We start from the raw sequence: 18,899 nt of genomic DNA, 5'->3' as shown, positions 1-18,899 counted from the left end.
CAGACAGTCAGTCAGTCAGTCAGACAGACAGTCAGTCAGTCAGACAGACAGACGTACAGAGAGACAGACAGATAGACAGACAGTCAGTCAGTCAGTCAGTCAGTCAGACAGACAGTCAGTCAGTCAGTCAGACAGACAGACGTACAGAGAGACAGACAGATAGACAGACAGTCAGTCAGTCAGTCAGACAGACGTACAGAGAGACAGACAGATAGACAGACAGTCAGTCAGTCAGTCAGACAGACAGTCAGTCAGTCAGACAGACAGACGTACAGAGAGACAGACAGACAGACAGTCATTCAGTCAGTCAGACAGACAGTCAGTCAGTCAGTCAAACAGACGTACAGACAGTCAGTCAGTCAGTCAGACAGACAGACAGACAGTCAGACAGACAGACAGACGTACAGAGAGACAGACAGATAGACAGACAGTCAGTCAGTCAGTCAGACAGACAGTCAGTCAGTCAGACAGACAGACGTACAGAGAGACAGACAGATAGACAGACAGTCAGTCAGTCAGTCAGTCAGACAGACAGACAGACAGACAGTCAGTCAGTCAGTCAGACAGACAGACGTACAGAGAGACAGACAGATAGACAGACAGTCAGTCAGTCAGATAGACAGACGTACAGAGAGACAGACAGATAGACAGACAGTCAGTCAGTCAGACAGACAGACGTACAGAGAGACAGACAGACAGTCAGTCAGTCAGTCAGACAGACAGACTCAGTTCATCTCTGTATCTAGGATCTCATTAGGGTCGTGTCAATCTGCCATTGCCACTTCTGTTTTTTGTCGCTCTTGCTCGAGGAGGGTGGGATATCCGCATTGGTTGCTATGGCACCAGACAGCTCCTCTTTTCCTCAGACAACGGCAAACCATGAATGTGTGTGTGTGTGTGTACCTCAACGCAAATGTGTACACGAGCAATGCACACACGCGTAAGGCCCCTTGTGTGAGGAGGTGCAGCAAAGTGCTGATCATCAGTGTTTCACTGCAATCAATGATGAAATCCATTTAAGATTAATAATCCATGACAGGTAGCCGCAACTCAAATCCATGCTGTTTTAAATCCATCTGATGACTCCTTTGATTTATTCATGAGATGTGAATGGGGTTACAGCTGGCTTGTAACTATTTGAGAAGTATGCATGTCACTCTTTTCATTGCAGTGTCTCTGCCTATTGGCTGCTTCTTGGTGAAAAATGTGGGTCTGTGTGATTTCACAGACCCACATTTTAGGATACCCATCCATTTTGACCTGCCATTTCTCCTCCATTTTCTCTCCAGCAGAGGGCAGTGTCTGCTTGACACTCTGCCTCTCCCAAACTACATCAAGTGAAAGTTTCTTTCAAGCAGTGACAGAGATTCCTTTCTCAGAAAACAAGCACTGACCTTTCCCCTCTTGGATTGAAACCTACCGTATTTTTGTGTTTTTAATTTTTTCAAACCACAATCAAGCTGAGTAAATCGACACATCAAGAGGAAAGATAATGTCAACTACTGACTGACAAGAGCAAACAATGGGTAGGATTAAAAGTATTTTCTACCATAGACTTCTCTGTTTTTACTGGAAAATATCTTCAGCTCAAAACATGTTCAACTACAATTCGCACAAATATGATATGAATGACGAGGGAGAACTACATAACATTGACTTTCAAGAGATGTTCAAATGTCGAAAACGAGAAGCTGTTAAGACTAGCAGGACTTGCTGCTCTGACAGCTGGGGCGGTAGAGAAAGGGAGAAGTTATTATACTTATGAACTGTCTGTTCATGTTTGTGTATGTGTATGTGCGCGTGCGTGTGCATGAGGAGGCTGTGGTGTTGGGTGAAAGAGGTGTGTTTTTTTCCACCCTGTGGGGCCTCAGGCTGGGGTAGGGTGAGGCGGGGCTTGGGGGAGACGCAGCATGGGGCGGGCTGTTCAGCCGAACTCAGTGCACTGCAACAGCACTCTGGGCGTGAGGTCGCAGAGTCCAGCATTCCTCCAGAGCGCTGTCTGTTTACACGACTGCCGCTGTGTCGGGGGGAGGTGGCAGCTCTGCATAACTACACCATCAGACAACTTTATGTATATAAGAACCATTGTTTCAAAAGTGGAAAAAGTGTTCTGGCTTTTTACTCCATTTAAATCCTTCCTTCTTACTGTACATGAATCCCAACAGTCACAGTGGCTTGGCAGGAGACTCTTAACAAAGGAACAGGGTTTTATATATATATATATATATATATATATATATATATATATATATATATATATATATATATATATATATATATATATATAGCCAGTAATATAGGCATAGTAATATACTGTATGCTTGTTCCTTTCTCCTTTCATTTGACATGCACAGATATACTGAGGGAACACATGACTTTACTGTATAAACTCGATGCAACCGAAACTTAGCAGACGGCACCTGTAATGCGCACAGAGCAGTTTGTATGCCTCGCCTGTCAGCTGAGACCTTGTCAACAGGGTCAAGTATATGCAAAATACAAAGTGTAAAACACATGTTTCACTAGCTAAACAAAACCTCTCGGTTGCTGCTCATGTATATTTATATTGACATATATTTGCTTAAGGGGCATATCAATCTATTTATATGCAACCATGACACAGCTAGGAGTGGATTACACATCCTTGTCATAGTGAGATCACAATTCAGACACCAAATTATGCATATTGTGTCTACATGGATTTGGTAATGCACTATTTTGTGTGTGTAAATACACTTATTCCAGCTCCAACAGAGCATCCAAAGTTGTGATTTGAAAAGTATCCCTGAGCAGGACAGAACCTGAGGTAAGATTATCTGCAGTGGGTCAGACTAAAAAGGACCAGTTCAACCTCCTCTAGTAGCATAGCTCATGGTCAGGCTATGTATGGAGGAATAGCTCGGACTTGGCTGAGCTATGATGCTGCTGGCCTCTCTGCCGGGCTAATCTGGGCTGAACTTTGACTGTAGCTCCTCTGTGCTGCCGCTCTCACACCCCGGAGCCTAGAAGCCAGCTGGTCAGCTCCAGGGGAGCACAACAGAGATGGGGAGTGACACCCAAGCCCTAGAGAGACAGTGCTCTGACTGTACTGAGGACTAGGGAGGGGGTATGGCTGTCAAAGGCTCCATTGTTTGACAAGCCTGGATGGTTTCACGTGCAGCGCATGATTCTCGCTGCGGGTCTGAACTATAGCTCAGTCTGACCTAAACTGTCCAGGAGGATGTAGCTGTGGCCTCCCTGGGCAGGTTAAAGTGTAACCGTGTCCGTGTTTTCTCATGAAAGTGTGTTTATCTAGAGGACTAACACGGAGGCCCTTTTGTTTAACTAAGTAGTGTGGCTCGCCCTAAAAATAAAGCTCTCTGAAACCAGGTGGCCCTTCTCTGTCCAGTTTGCCAGTAGTTAGGAACAGTTTGCATGTATGTGTTTGTTATCATGTGTGGGGAAAAATAGCAGAATGCAGATGAACAAAAAATTTGATGTAAACATTTTTTATAAAAAGATCGGCAAGATTTATGTAGAAACACAGGCTGAGCTTGTTAATCCAGCACAATGCAAACAGCACACAATGAAAGTGCTCACAAATGCATCAAGTGAGAGGCACCTATCGTCTGCTGGAAGTGAAAACAGCTGCAGCCAATTAAATGCAAATGGTGCGAGGTAAATGATGAGGCACCCCATGGAACTGTTTAAGGGAAATGCTGGTATTTTTGGACCTGTGTCTTGATCTCATAATTGTGCAGTGCCCGTTCGGGGTGTGGCTGCTTGGCATTCGAATGGTTGGGTGGTTCCCGTTATTGCTGCTTGCAGCGTTGTAGAGAAACGCTCATCGTTATATTGCATCTATATTTACATGCTCACGATAACAATGCTGACGTTCAGCAGGTGGGATGTTTACCGTGTTCACCATCTCACAGTACATTTTCAGCTCTTAATTCAAAGTACAGATAAGGCTAATGGGTATTTTGGTCGCAAAACAATTGATGAGACGGTGACATTTTTGAGCTGATGATGGCGTTAGATGAAAAGTTATGAGATCACCAAAGTTATTATAATTCATCCTGAGGGGACATGAATTATAATAACATTGTAGCATCCAATATTGGTTAAATAATTTAATAAAAACATACAAACAAAAATATCAACCTGATGATGACGCTAAACAATAATAACACTGTTAACAAAAATTGCTTGATAGCTACAGTTCCAAAAACAGCGATTAATATGCTGACTTTGGTCAATCAAACACATACAACGACTCACTACTCCAGCAGCGGACAGGAAAAGGAGCACTTTGCCGTTATTTCTTAGAGAAAAGGGTAATGGGAACATGTGATTTGAGTTGGACTGAAAAAAGTGTACTTAGCAGCACGTTAAGCAGACTAAATTAGTGGTCCAGCTAAGAGAGAGATGTGAAATATGCTCTTCAGGATATGGAACATGCTGAATGGCGTTTTTAGTTTAGAAGTGGAACATTGGCAGCAACTGTAGAAAGCTTTGGAGAATTATATTTCAATATTGCTTTTATATATTTTTTAAGACTGGTAGAAAATAGAGTGCCCTGTGGATATTAAACATAATAACTAGAACTTTCTGAACTGGAATCTCAAAATTGACTTAAGGGGAATCTGGTTGTATGGAAGACCAGGAGGTCCATGGTTTCTAGTTCATGGTTTCTTCCTTTTTCTCAAATTATTTTTCAAATAAAATCCTGATAACAGGAATAGAATATCTGAACTGTTTGGATTTTAGTGTTCTATTTCAATTAATCTTTATTTACTATAAAAGGACAATAATGGTGACGTTGATAAGGTCAGAATCAATCTGTCTAATTCATATTTGACAACATTTCTTAAAATAACACTTAATTGCCATCAGTATCCCCATTGTCTTCCTCTGGTTATACGCCTTAAAAGCTACGTGCAAAATGTGCTCATCGCATTACAAGCCCTCTGGTGACATCAACAGTCATGCCAACATTTTAAGAGTTGGGTGTTGGCTGCTCAACTAAATGCCTTTTGGCAATTGTGCACCTTTATGTGCCAATATTTAGTTGCGCATCAAAACCGTACGGCATTGACATGGTCTACTTCATCAAAGGCCTCACTGATTGGGAAAGGTGTTTGCACACACGTGGCAAATACTCCTCCCAGACGAAAGCGTGCATCCAGAAAATACCTGTTTGCCATTCTTGTCATTGAGTTAACAGTCTTAACTGATCTGAGTTTGTCACTCTGCAACCTGAGTTTCACACAGGTCTGACATTGTTCCGCTTTCGTGTGCATGAGGGAACAGGTTAATACAATGGCTGCAGGGTAAGGGGTGTAGCGATGGCGGCGTAGATACGTTGCATTCTGTAACTGTAACGTCCCCTGTTGAATTCCAGCAGGAGACGTTTGTTGCGTGTCATGTCTCACCTCGTTTCTTTTCCGTCCCAAGGATGCCCAAAACACAATGTGTCCTGTGTATTCTTTGAAGGCGGCTGAAAACTGTCCAACTTGACTGCAGTGTTTTGTCAACGCCCTGCTGCCCCCGCCTGCTCTCATCTCCTTCCAGGCAAGGCGCAGTGGGGAGTATGTTTCTTAGTTTTCTGGCACGTTCACATTATTAATTATGAGTATCTAGCTCTCACCTGGATTGGCCTACAACTGAGGTGACGTGGTGGCGTGTGCCTGTCTCAGGACCTCTAGTTAGTGACTAGCTAGTCAAAAGCTTGCTAGCTGGCTAACTAGCTAGATACTCATAATCCATAATGTGAACATCCCAGAAAACTAAGAAACATACTCACCACTCTGACGGGTATCGTCTCCTGTCACCTGACCGGCATTCTTTCTGGACCTGGTCCACGCTCCCCTTCGACTTACTTCGTCATTTATGAATTATTTGTAAGACATAGATAGTCCTCACTTTAGATGAAGTCACACAAAATACTTAACTAACCACTAGTAACTACCTGAATTAATCATGAATTGCAGTATTAAAACATGTTGATAAAGCACATGTTAACATAGTCTCTAACCATCAGTGCATATCTAAATCATTATGTGTATAAATTAATTAATTATTTACTAACACTTTATAAATGATCTCAATCATCTATAAGTATATATATATATATATATTACTTAATTTACAAATGGGGAATACATCATTTAGAAAGTATGAAAACCCAATCATAAAACGCATAATGCTAAGTACTCTGTAGTTATTATAAAGTGTTACCGAAAAAGGTTTAAATGATCCTGAGTAAGCCTTAGCCATGCTGGCTTTGCCCGGTCTATGTGCCCACAGGGACAACTGTGTATGTACAAGGGCTTGGTGATAAGTCTATATTATTGTTTATTGACTTTCAGTGGAATCATATCATGACAATATGATCATATCATGTCATAGTTTTACAGAATTATGTTATCAATTATATTATTTTACACTACGTACTATGCCATATTGTGATATGGTTGTTACTGACACTGGAAAAATACAATAGTTAATAATATTGTGATTCTGTTTTCAAACATGTACTGCCCAGCCCGAGTATTGACCCGATGTTCAAAATAAATAAATAAATTAGACATTTCAGAGAAAATTATGCATATATATATATATATATATATATATATATATATATATATATATATATATGGGTGCTGTCCAAGATTAGGAGAAACTTTGGAAATGTACACTTTATTATTTTTGTCAGCGAAGGAAATGCACACTCAGCAAAGATATTCCGACCCAGAGGGTCTGTATTTTCCCCTCATGATGCCGCTCCAGCCCATAATACAGAGACTTAGTATGAGGAATGGATAGCAGGATAGTAAGGAAAAATAAATTGCATTTCATAACCTAGAGCATTGAAATATGAAGCGCAAGGTAAAAAGATGAACTCCTAAGAACAGTATACTTTACAGAGGTTACACAAAGTTTCATTGCATGTGATTTTTGTGAAGGAAAGGGTAGTTTCCCACACTTAAGTTTCCCAACTGTTCTACGTTTTGGCCCAGGTAAAAACTGGTTCCACAGAGATGCTGTATCTCATGCCCTTGAGACGATCACAATTGCCACACTTTGCACATCATAGGAAGTACCAATATTTGCCTTGGCCCAATCTTTTTTAAAGATAGCATCCATTCTTTATGTACACACTGTAAACCTCTTTTGATCTACGTAGACAAACCTTATAGACAAATCTAATTATATGCGCGACTTACACCCGTGTTCTGGGCTAGTGTAGGTGTGAAGCAAGTCAGTGAAGTTTGTTATTTTGAATGTAGTAAATCTGGATACATAAAGGCTAGGCCTAAATTAGGATTAGGATGGGACATACCAAAGAGTATATGCAGAGGAATACATGGTGTGACCGTTCGAGTGGAAACTCTATGGTGCGAACGCCGAAAGAAAGTGGTTATCTGACTTATAGAGAGCAATCTAAGAAGTGTAATGGGCCTCACTCCAACTCTCCTTTGTCTTTCAGTTTAACTGTAATCATACTCAATTGCAAACCTCTGATTATCTGTCCTTGAGATAATATATATATATATATATATATATATATATTCTGCTATCTTAATCTTAAATTAACCTTTCTCATGAACGGTTGAAGTAAGTGTACCACAAAATGCAAGTGAAAAGCACAAAGAAGAAATGAGTGACTATTGCGGTTAAAGGGACAATGTAATGCAGCCTTTCCTCAGGGATGATGGAGAGCAACAGTAAATGCAGGGTCACATATGGCCATCACTCAGGCACTGTTTCCATTTTGCATTTGTTTATGTAGCCACAGAAGTTATAGTAGAGAGCCAGACTAATAAATCGACTGGAGCAATATTAGCTTATTGCAAATATATCATATCGGTGTATGTCAGCCAACAGGAAACCAGGACATTGCAGTGCAGACATGCCAGAGATATGTTTGATTACACAGTATGTCCACCAGAAAGGACTGACTGTGTAATCAAACTTGTATTTGTTTTAAACCTGTAATACATTTTTTCACAATAACACCAAATCAAATGACTCTCTGTGATGAGACAAAGTCGCAAGTACTACAGACTGAATCCAGATTCGGAATTTACAAATCTGAATCTTGTTGCTTTATTGGTAGGTGATATACAATAGGTTTATTGATATCATCTGATTGGGCGAAATGTTACCTATACTTAAAGGTTTATAGCGTCAATATAAATTTCCCACCGGGAGCTGTTTTTTAACATTAATTTGACATTTTGTCATCTATTAGATTTTATTATTATTGCAATATTGTTTGAAAATATGTTTCTTACCACAAAGATGTTCAATGATGCTCTAGTTTAATCTTTTAACATTTAAAAATAACCATTACATTTCAGATAGAGTCTAAAGTTACGTTGTGTTTTTTGACAGTATCGACAAATCCCACTCCAGCAGGGTTGAATGCGGGTTAGCAGGGAAGCAAAAGAGGCAGAACGCATTGGCCCAAATGCAACCTCAGAAACCATCAGCTATCATCCGACGATGATTTTCATTTTTATTGGTTTGAAAGTAGCTTGTAAACTGGCAACTTGTGATCGAGCCGGTCAAACATGAGGTCTCTCAACGCCAGTCGGGCATTTTAAGTTGACTGAAAACAGTGAGCAGTGCACTGAAAAGGAAATCTTTGCCAGATATCTTCTGGCTACACTGGAACCCAATACATATAGCTGCTTGCCCCCAGAGGCTTAGAGATTGCCTTGACTTAAACATAATAAGCTGATTGGTGGAATTGTTTGGCAGTTACTAAACAGCAGGATGTTGTTGAATGGTGTGGGGATACAGTTTCTTATGACTCTGCCTCCACTGCCTGTCACTGTACGACGCAGAGAGAAGTGCTTGTTTACTGTACAAATATTTGCTTTGTATCATTTAAATATCACTTTACTCTGGTTGCATACTGGACATTTTATATGAAATAAAAAATCTATATGCACTCTATCAATGGTTCAAACATCCGTGCTCAAAAAGAAAGTACACAATGTAAGATCCTCTGCCTATTAGCATTTTGACCACAACAGCTGGAGTCCAGGACGGCAAAAATATGTGTATAGTTTCACCCAGAGGGGTGCTGTACATGAGCCTCTCTCGCCACTTCGCCCCTCTGCACAGTACAGCTCTGTCACGTGTGTTACCTGAGGAGGATCAGGAAGGCAACATCTGGATATGTTCTGAGGGCTGTAATTCTAGGAGCTCTTAATCTCCTCACAGTATGTTGTTTATTTTGGTCCTGTTCTCTGGTCGTCAATAGGCAGATTTCTTAGAAGCAACCAACAGGTCACTGGGACTGACACCGTGAGGCCCCACGAATCAGAAAGAGATCTGTATGGACGCACTCCTCAAGTAGCAACGCCATCTTTCCCATAAAAAGAAAACAACAACCGGTCAATAAGCACATGTGTAAGTCCAATTCATGTCATCGCCATGCAACACAAGCTCAGAGTCAGTACATCACAATGTAATCCAAATGATGACCTGACAAGATGTTTCTTTTAAATCACAGAAACATAATTCAACCTCCTTTGTATAAGCTGTTTCAGCATGAATACAAGTGTGGTGAAAACGGGAAAAGGGCAGTTGGTCACTAGAGAGCTGAAGAAGAGTCAATCCATCGATTGCCTTTTGCCACCATTTTGACTGAAAACACTCCACATTCTGAAGACATTACTACTGACTTCAAGGATGCAGTACTTTATTACTCTTTCAGTGTTCAAATTATTACATTATAATTAGCCACGACTTAGATGTTTAGATTCATCTCTGCTCTCCATTATAATAAAAACATGTGGGCTTCTGTATGCTAAGGTATGGCAACTATTACACTTTCCCTGTATTCAACTTTTGACAATAACTACCACATGCTGCAACCAGACAAAGGGAAGAGTGTGAAGCAGCCTACAAGGAGGAACGTTGTCAAAGGCCGACAGAGGAACTAATAGGAACAGACAGAAGAGAAAGAAAAAAGCTGAATGTAAGGGGATAGGGTGAGAGGAAAAAAAGAGATGAGAAGGGGTCAAAAGGGCAGAGAGTGAGGAGAAAAAAGGGGGAAAAGCATGGTCATATTTTACAGCCGACAGCGAGCGTGTGGTCTGGCAGGCACACCAGGAGTTAGTTTATTAGAGTCGTTTCTTTTACGAGGGGCTGTCCTACCTTAAGAAATGAGCAGGTTCAGGCCAGCCATCTCTACCCTCTGTCTTGACACAAGGATATGGCTCCATACCATACTGACTCTTCCTATCACCCATCCATATGCAACCACAGATTCACTTGTGCAGTAGAGCGCTGTATGCACAGACACCCATTAATTCCTGACACCTGCATGTGGGGTGTCGGGTCTCAGGCACATCTGAACTTCAAATCACTCCATGATGAACAAGCAATCAGCACTGATGTGACTACAAGGCGTTAGTGAGTTTATGGTTACAATCCACATGACGGCAAAGTAAAGCTAAAACGTTCTGAAGAGATTTCTCAGAGGACATGTGTAAACCTATACTCTCACACTGGGAAAGCACACATATTTCTAAAAGCTGATGCCACTGAACTTTATCGCCTCATTATGACAGTGGCATTGACACAAACACCTTCTGTCAAACAAGAACAGGGTATTCTTCGTTAAGAGATATTCTTTTCTCCATGTAGTCAGTCAAGCAGAGGGTTTCACTGCCCCTAATGCGTTGACCTTTGGTTTGTTTAGGCAGTACTCCAAACAGTTTAGTGAAATGGTGTGCGATCACTGCAAAGCCTCATGCCAGGTACAGCAGGGAAAACGTTTTATCTGTCACATCCTTTCAGCCGCCCTCAGCTTAATTTTGGCCTTTGATAGTAATCTAAGTTCCTTAATTTTCCTGAGTGCAATGATCCATCCAATACCGATGACACACCGCAATGAAACATGAAAAGATAGTCCTGTAATTCACACCTTCTTCATTCGCCATGATATATGTCTGTCTCCTCTGTAGAGAGCACACATTGAAAAACAGATGCTCTTAGTTGAGGTAATTAATCAAGTAGATGTACAAAGAAATATTTTTAAGAGTTATAGGCATGAGAAAAGGTCGGTATAAACATGAGGTAATTGTGTAAGTTATATCTGATTGACAATAGGTACAATAGGTTGTTTATGAGTAATATTTCGTTAGTACAGTTTGAATTATGGAGAAGGGGCAGGACCGTGTAAGTGTGTCCTTCCAACTTGTTTATACAGATTTGTATTGACATTGCTATATTTATTGTTCATTTTGTTATTTTGTATTTATTGGTTACATGTTCAAAATAAATTAAATTAAATCTATGTTTTCATGATCACTGTGCAATAGCTGAGCTAGAACAGAACAGCACTAAGCTTACAAGCACCAGGTTTGGTACCAGTAACGAGGCCCAGGCACTGGCCGTGTAACCTTCAAGCCCGGCTGTTGTTATTTTCCATGGAGGTCATCAGCTAAGAATGTGAAGCACGCAGAGCCTGAAACATGCCTCTCTCTTCCCAATAACCCCCACCACTTTTTTTGTAAATATTTCAAGGCTGCTCCTATCCAGTACCTTCTGTTTGTCATAGATTTACGCTTTAAAGAATATTTAAAGTAACTCCATCATCCTGCTGCATGTCTAGTCTCCTGCTGTGCCTGGCGAGTAACGTTGGTCAGTATTTCCAAGAGTAGTAATAACTTGAGAGACCTGTGAAAAAATAGGAGCTATTTTAACCTGTTACCTTGCAGGATATCCTTGGGCCGCATGTAGATTTTCAAACTGCCAAACGCACGATAGACACACTTTATATCTAACCTTAAACTGGACATCATATGAAACCAACTCATTTTATTCAGTTATGATTAAGATAATTTAATCTACAATATTAACTTTCCCACGGCTACTTGTAGGTATGTACTAATACGTTATGAATATGAACTGAAAACATGAGAGCCATCGGCATGTCCAAGAAATCATGGGTTGTTTATCCCAGAGTTACAGTGGGAACAAAGCTAATAATTGAGGGCAAAAATTACTTTGGATAGGATATTCACAATTAGTTGAATGATCAATTAAATTGAATTGATCATGATTTATTTCCTGTAATGAGACTATCTGGTGAAGCAAATCTAACAGATAGTTCGCTTTAGACGGAGATATTTTTCACAGGAGCTTGCGGAGACAACAACGTGGCTAATAAAGAGAGTGAATATTGGAGTTAAACTCGGCAGGAATCAAATTAATGCTTATGTTGCTCCATGTCTGCTGGATGTGTAAATAGCCAACAGTTTTCTTATATGTTACCCATTTAAGTCAATTCATATATCAGAGTCGTGTCAGGTTGTTTTGTTGTTTTTCTGCCCACCAGTGGCCTAAATGGAGTCACGCAGCTTTAAGGATATTTGTTAATAGTTGCCTTTCTGTTTCAACATCTTCTTTACATCCTGGCTGTAACTCAAAGGATGAACAGAAGGCCACGATGGCTAAATGTTTCTAAAGCTGAGTTAGAGAACATTTTCCTGTTGTAATATAGAGTTGAGATCTCGTAGTTAAGGTCAGTGGGATCTATTGGTATAAATAGCGTGGCTTAACACGGGAAAAGTTTCAGTTGGTTGCAATGTGCAACCTTCCCTCTAGATGCCGACAGATCCGACACACTGCACTTTTAAACAAGTAGCCACATTTTTCTCGCAGTTAGAAGACTGAATATTAACCATAAATGTTTCTCTACTGCATTAATCAAAAACAGCATAAAGCATGCACTCATCCACTATGTGCTTTGGCCTCCTGATCATACTAAAGAATTCATTAATCATTTTGAGCGAGACAAGCAGGTCTGATGCAAAACAGCATAAAGCAACAATTTTAAAGAACACAAATACAAATGAATGACTACTGCAACAAACCTGCCAGAAATATCAAATGTTTTTTCTTGTTACAAATCCCAAGTGTATGTTTTTACAAAGCAAACTCACCCACAATGTTGAACTCGCCAGAGTCTGCGATAATCGACCACCAACAATCCAGACTGAATGAGTTGTTTTTAATGCTACCATAAGTTAAATAAATGTATTGATTATTATTATTATTATAAGAAGGCTGCTGTTGCTTGAACCAGCAGGAGTAAAGTGTGTCTGCTCTGGAGTGATCACACGGCCCTGTTGCTTCCTGTGTGTGGAAGTGTGTGCGTGTGTTTATTTCTGGATATGTGAGATGTCTGAACAAATGAACAAAAGAAAAGCAGACATACCCTCAGAGAACCGGATCAGCTGCGTCTAATCCAGAGAGGAACCACAGCCCAGCCAACGCATCATAAAATCCAACAAACACGACACATGCACACACATTCACAAAGAAAGAAATAACAGCTCAACTGTATGAGAGCAACAGCATTCTACAGTTTGCTTTAGGGGATCAAAGCAGTTGCACCAGTAGGTACAAACGTGTATATTGGTCCTGGCTGAAAACACATAAATCAGAGCAACTTAAGCCGTTTGTGAGCAACTTACCCTTTTCCACACAAGTCTACTTGTTGACAGTCCTTCATTCCAGTTGGGCAAGTTTGTTCCTCAAAATTGCTTCGTCTTAAGATGGAGGCAGAAACTCTCCAAGCACAATTCCTTTGCTCTGCGTTCATGTTATTTGGAGTCCACCGCTCCAGCTCTGCTTCTCTCCTGCTGATTGCTGCACGGGTCGCTAACATGGCAGCCTTGATAAACAAGCCATAGGAGTGAGCGAGACCCGCAAGTGCCCAAACACACAGGTGCATGCTGACTCCTAGCGAGTACAAACAGAGGGGCATACACAGCTCAGAGGAGCTTAGTATGAAACGGCCCCTCTGCCAGTGTTTCTCCTTATGTGGGACTCCAACCTTACTCCTCCTCCTCCTCCCTGCACCTCTCCTCCCTCTCTCCCCAACGGTTCCTGGACTGAATAGAGAAGGAGTCTGAAGTGTCTTTTTCTTGAGCAGTTATAAGTACTATACAGAGCCCTTTTCTTTTTACTTGTAATTCACAAATCAAACTGTGTACAAGAAAGTTAAAGTGGAGCAACACAGTGAGAATTGTTTTCTCAGACAGTATGGAGGACGAATAGCAACTATTTTCTTGACAGAATGACCAGAAGCATTTGTACAAACTAAGTTATTGTTTGCAATCGTTCTAGAGATTCAAACCCAGAACCAGACTTTCATCCATTCATTCACGACCAATATCTTTGTACAGACTGACTCAAAGTGAAATGAAATCAGTGATGTTTTTCTAGTTCATCATGAAGTTATTCAACATAATACAATGATCTGATGTTGCTCTCAAAGCACTGTGTTCCCGTTTAGAAATGCATACGTGTCATGCTCTTTCTCACAGTCAAAGCTGAAATACTGAAATGCAAAATGTAGTTCTGTGCAACAAAGTCACTGAGCATGTCAAAATCTTTCAAATAAAATAAGAAAAACAGCTGCTGTGTTATAACGAATGCGTTACTCACCGTCATTAAGAATTTCCTCAACGACATTCAGAAACTATACATTAGTGACAAGTAGTATGTGTACCCAGGAGGCAAGCAAGGCAAGAATGCCGATCATGATGGTGTTGAAACTTCAGTTTTATAAAAAGAGGCAAGGGGGCCCATGCAGGCTTTTGGTAACATTACTCAATGCCTCCGCTGGCCTCAACCAGATCCTGCTAGCTTCCACTTGCCTAATACTCTGAAAGACCAAATAGTGCTAAAAATACTGCAAATAGTGCTAAACGCAGAACTGAAATGTTTTCCTACATCAAAAAAGACAATTATTTATTTGTATGAAATTAATGTTCAGCCTGTAACCTAGGTCAAAAAATGTCCTTGACGGTTTTAGTAGTTAGAGCCTTTGTTATTTGAGTCCAACTCTACTAAAGATGGCATCTCTGTCTAAGCGTCAAACAGGCTGGCGTCTGTGTTCGCTGCACTGCTGCAGTGTGTTCACATCCCTCTGCTCTTGTACTCAGAAGCCAGATTAGTCCATCTTGAGAATATGTAGTGGCCTCACAAACTCGTGACAGCTGTGTCAAACCCAATTAGTGGTCAGGATGTCTAGCGCTGTTGTGCAATGCCTAAATCTGTAATAACAAAAGAACCTTCAATATGAAATCATTCGAGCCATCTCCAGATGTTTATATTTGACAGCGACTACAAAAAGTAGCCGTCATGAAAATTAAAAAAAGAATGAATGAGAACTATCAGTTAATTTAGCCAATGTAGACTAATCCTACATTAGCTCACATTGTAAAATTGCCATTTATTCAATTTTACAATGATCATTTGCCTCACTGCCTTGCAAGATAGCAGATGACTGTTGTCATGGTAATGTTAGTGCAACATCGTGTCCTCAAAGACTTGCTTTGGGTTGTGTAGGCCAGCAGCTACGCGGCCTGTGTCGGTTTAAATAGTAGCGTATTCACACAGGAGTGAGGCGGACAAGTGATGAACAGAAACGTCTTTCTGTGCAGGCACTCCACAGGGCAGTTAGTCAGCAGACAGCCTGATGCTCATCCTTGATTTTTCCACTCATGGCGTTGAATCTAAATTGCTTACCCAAAATACAAAGTAGTTTCTGACATTTTGTAGAAACAAAGAAAACAGCATTCGCCTATAGTTTACTGAGAGAGCAACAGTGCATACAGTAGATCACAGGGACAGTGCATTTTAAACGAGTACAATGCCTGTTGCACATACTGTATATATGACAGATCAAAGATTTCAGTTTCAGTTTCTTGATTGGTCAAACAAACGCCTAAAGAAGCTACTCATAAGTTGACCAACGTATTAGTCCATTGACAAAAATACACACAAAAACTTTTACATACAAATTAAACATTCTCTAATCAATATTTTTTATATTAACAGAACAAATTATTATTACACTTTACCTATTACGATTGAATTCTACTGTTTAGATTGACTCTCATTGCTCACAGCAGGCAGCCGTTTTCAGCCATGAAAGCTCTAAAAAACTAACTGTCCTTGCAGACAGCAACATGGGAGCGTCTAGTCAACAGATCTAAACGGAGAGTGAATATTGCACTCCAAATGAAGCTACCTCTGTCCTGCGTTACAATCACCCTCTCAACTGTAACATGCCAGTGTTGTATTTAAAGCTTGTTGTACTGCCACCAAGAGGCCAAAGAAAGTCAGTTAATGCAGGTTGAAGTAAAAGCACCAAACAGTGTATCTCAGTGTGTGTGCCAAGGCAGACAACAGCTGAGAGACATTGGTGTGATTTATTCTTGATCCTACAGCTCAACTGTACCAGTTTCCCTTTAACCAAATATCTAAAACTGACAAAGTGACAAGCCGGAAGATAATTATAGCTCTCAATCTCGGTACTTTCTGAGTTTTCAGACTTAGATGATACTGCTGGTGGAGAGAGAGCGGAAAGTCTGTTTTTCTCACTGGAAATGGTGACCGGCCAATGACTGCTCAGATTACTTTCACACGGGTTTGTTATTTAATTTTAAACATGGCTGCATATCTTGAAGGTGTATTTACATGCTTTGCGGAAAACTGGAAACAGTAAATGGAGTATAGTGACAAATTATTAAATCATATTTTAGAGAAATGTTTTTAACTAATGTTTTAACGTTTTACATTTGTATTTATAATTTGTAAATATATTTTTGTTTATTTAAAGAATAATGAAACAGAAATATAACTCCAATTAATCAATTATTAAACTGATATTTAAGATGTATTGAGTAATTGATTATAACTTTATGTAAGGGTTAACTGGATCCTGCTTATTCCACGGTAAGCTTGCCAATAAAATTACAAATGTACTACATTTAAAATATCAGTTGTTCTTTAACGTATACTATATACATTAAATGTATGAAAGAAAATTGTGTGATTTGCAAATCAGCCGCACAGCTACTCCTCTTTCTGATATTTTCTAACTTTCATGGTTCCTGAACGCTGTAAACAGAGACCCAAGCTCAATTAAAGTGTTCAACTACAATCTAGTGATGAGTGAATGTGTCAACGAACACCTACCTGCCTGCAGGGATGTTGGTCTTGGCTGCCACTGCCCTGTGACCCCTGCAGGGAAATGCAGCAAGGAGGTGTAAACCAACATAATCAGTAAGACAACCAAGCTAACTTATTTTGTGTTATGTAAGTGCATGTAAATGTTTTACAAGATATGGTATGGTATTAGCTGTTTCATTCATGCTTCTATACTTAGTGACAATCAGTTATTAGGCTCTGTAAGCTGTTTGTTGAGGCAGTAAAACAATATTACAATAATCATTTTCAGATGTTTTTATCTTACAAATATGCTGTTTGTAACTCTTTATTTAATTGAAATACTTAACCCTAACAATTCTAATTTTAAAGTCAAATCACAAATCATCTGATACAATAATCAACCTCTAGGATTTAGTGCATATAATGCACATAAAAGTTTAGAAATTGATGTCTGGCCCACAGTTCAAGTCGAGCCTGTGGACCAGTAAATGACTGATTCTGATATTGGTTATCAAATAGCACCATCTAGTGTTTGTTTCACAGCCTGTTTGCGTTTTGAGGGAGGTTTGAGGGGGGTTAGCACAAAAGATTATTCCTTCATAATTATTTCTGAAAGTAATTCATAATATAAATGATGCCTCATACAAACGGTTAATGCCTTACAATCCAAGTATGTCTGTGTGTTCAAAATTCATAATGAAATGTATCGATAACATGAAGGAGTCATTTGTATGCTGCTACCATAATGCAAAGTGCACCAATAGTAAGCTAAACAATGAGATAATTATTATCACATTGAAATATGACAAAAGAAAATACATTATACAATATAATGAATTGGTTAAACTGAAACCTGTGTATTAATCACAATCTGTGATTGTTAAGGTAGGCCTATATGTTGACAGCGGCTGGGGAATGTCCACCTTCATAAAATAAAATACAGCCCCCAACAGCATCACTCTGGTCAAAGTAAGAGAATCAAGAACGTTGTTGTGGTGAAATAAAGTGGTTACTGATACTAAACAGTGCTAAATATTTAACTACACAATTATCAGCACGAGCACTTTTGTGTCTAAATGCATGTCTTGTGTTGGTTAATAGATTACTGCTCAACGCTTCAGGTTACAGGTGCCTCTAATGCCTCTAAATGAACGTTATTACCTAAGAAATACCTTTTAAAGGTAACTTTAACATCATTGACGTTAACATCAGCGACCTATAATATACTTCATGTCTCGTGGACGTTTCACAAACGAACCAAATGCCTCACCTGAGATCCGACGTACAAAACTCTGCTGTGGTGAGTGACGTCACCACCACGTGTAGCTAGTAGCCGTTAGCTAGTAGCCGTTAGCTAGTAGCCGTTAGCTAGTAGCCGTTAGCTAGTAGCCGTTAGCTAACTCCTTAACACGAGTTAGGCTACGTTACTTGTTATTAATTGCAAAAGTAAACGTGCGGTAATTAATTTTCAAAACTTCTCAGGCTTATTAAATTAGTAATGATTCAACGTTAGGGTCCAAACGCATATTAAGACAAAGATGTCAACAATCTGAATTCCTCAAGACTTCTAAGAATATAAGCAGCATTGTAAAATGTATTATTCACACTTTACATTAAAATTTTTAATTGATTACTGAAATTACAATTGTTGGGATCCTGAATCGAAGAACTGATAGACCAAGCAGACATGTAATACAGTAGAAAGTAATACACTATTCAATATGTATTGAATGAACATTTAAAAAAGTGATGGCTGCATTCCACGTAGTAGAGGACATGGTATTGTCTTATTAAGACACGTAATAGAACAGCTGAGCCTTCATTAATCCTGTAATTTCCCCACTGAGGGACTAATAAAGGATTATCTTATCTTATCTTATTAATGTTAGTTCTACCTGTGCTTTTACAGCTATGACAAGTCAGAA

This window comes from Cyclopterus lumpus, chromosome 14 (assembly GCF_009769545.1).
Source record: "Cyclopterus lumpus isolate fCycLum1 chromosome 14, fCycLum1.pri, whole genome shotgun sequence".
Classification (NCBI taxonomy): domain Eukaryota; kingdom Metazoa; phylum Chordata; class Actinopteri; order Perciformes; family Cyclopteridae; genus Cyclopterus; species Cyclopterus lumpus.
This window is presented reverse-complemented; position numbering follows the sequence as displayed.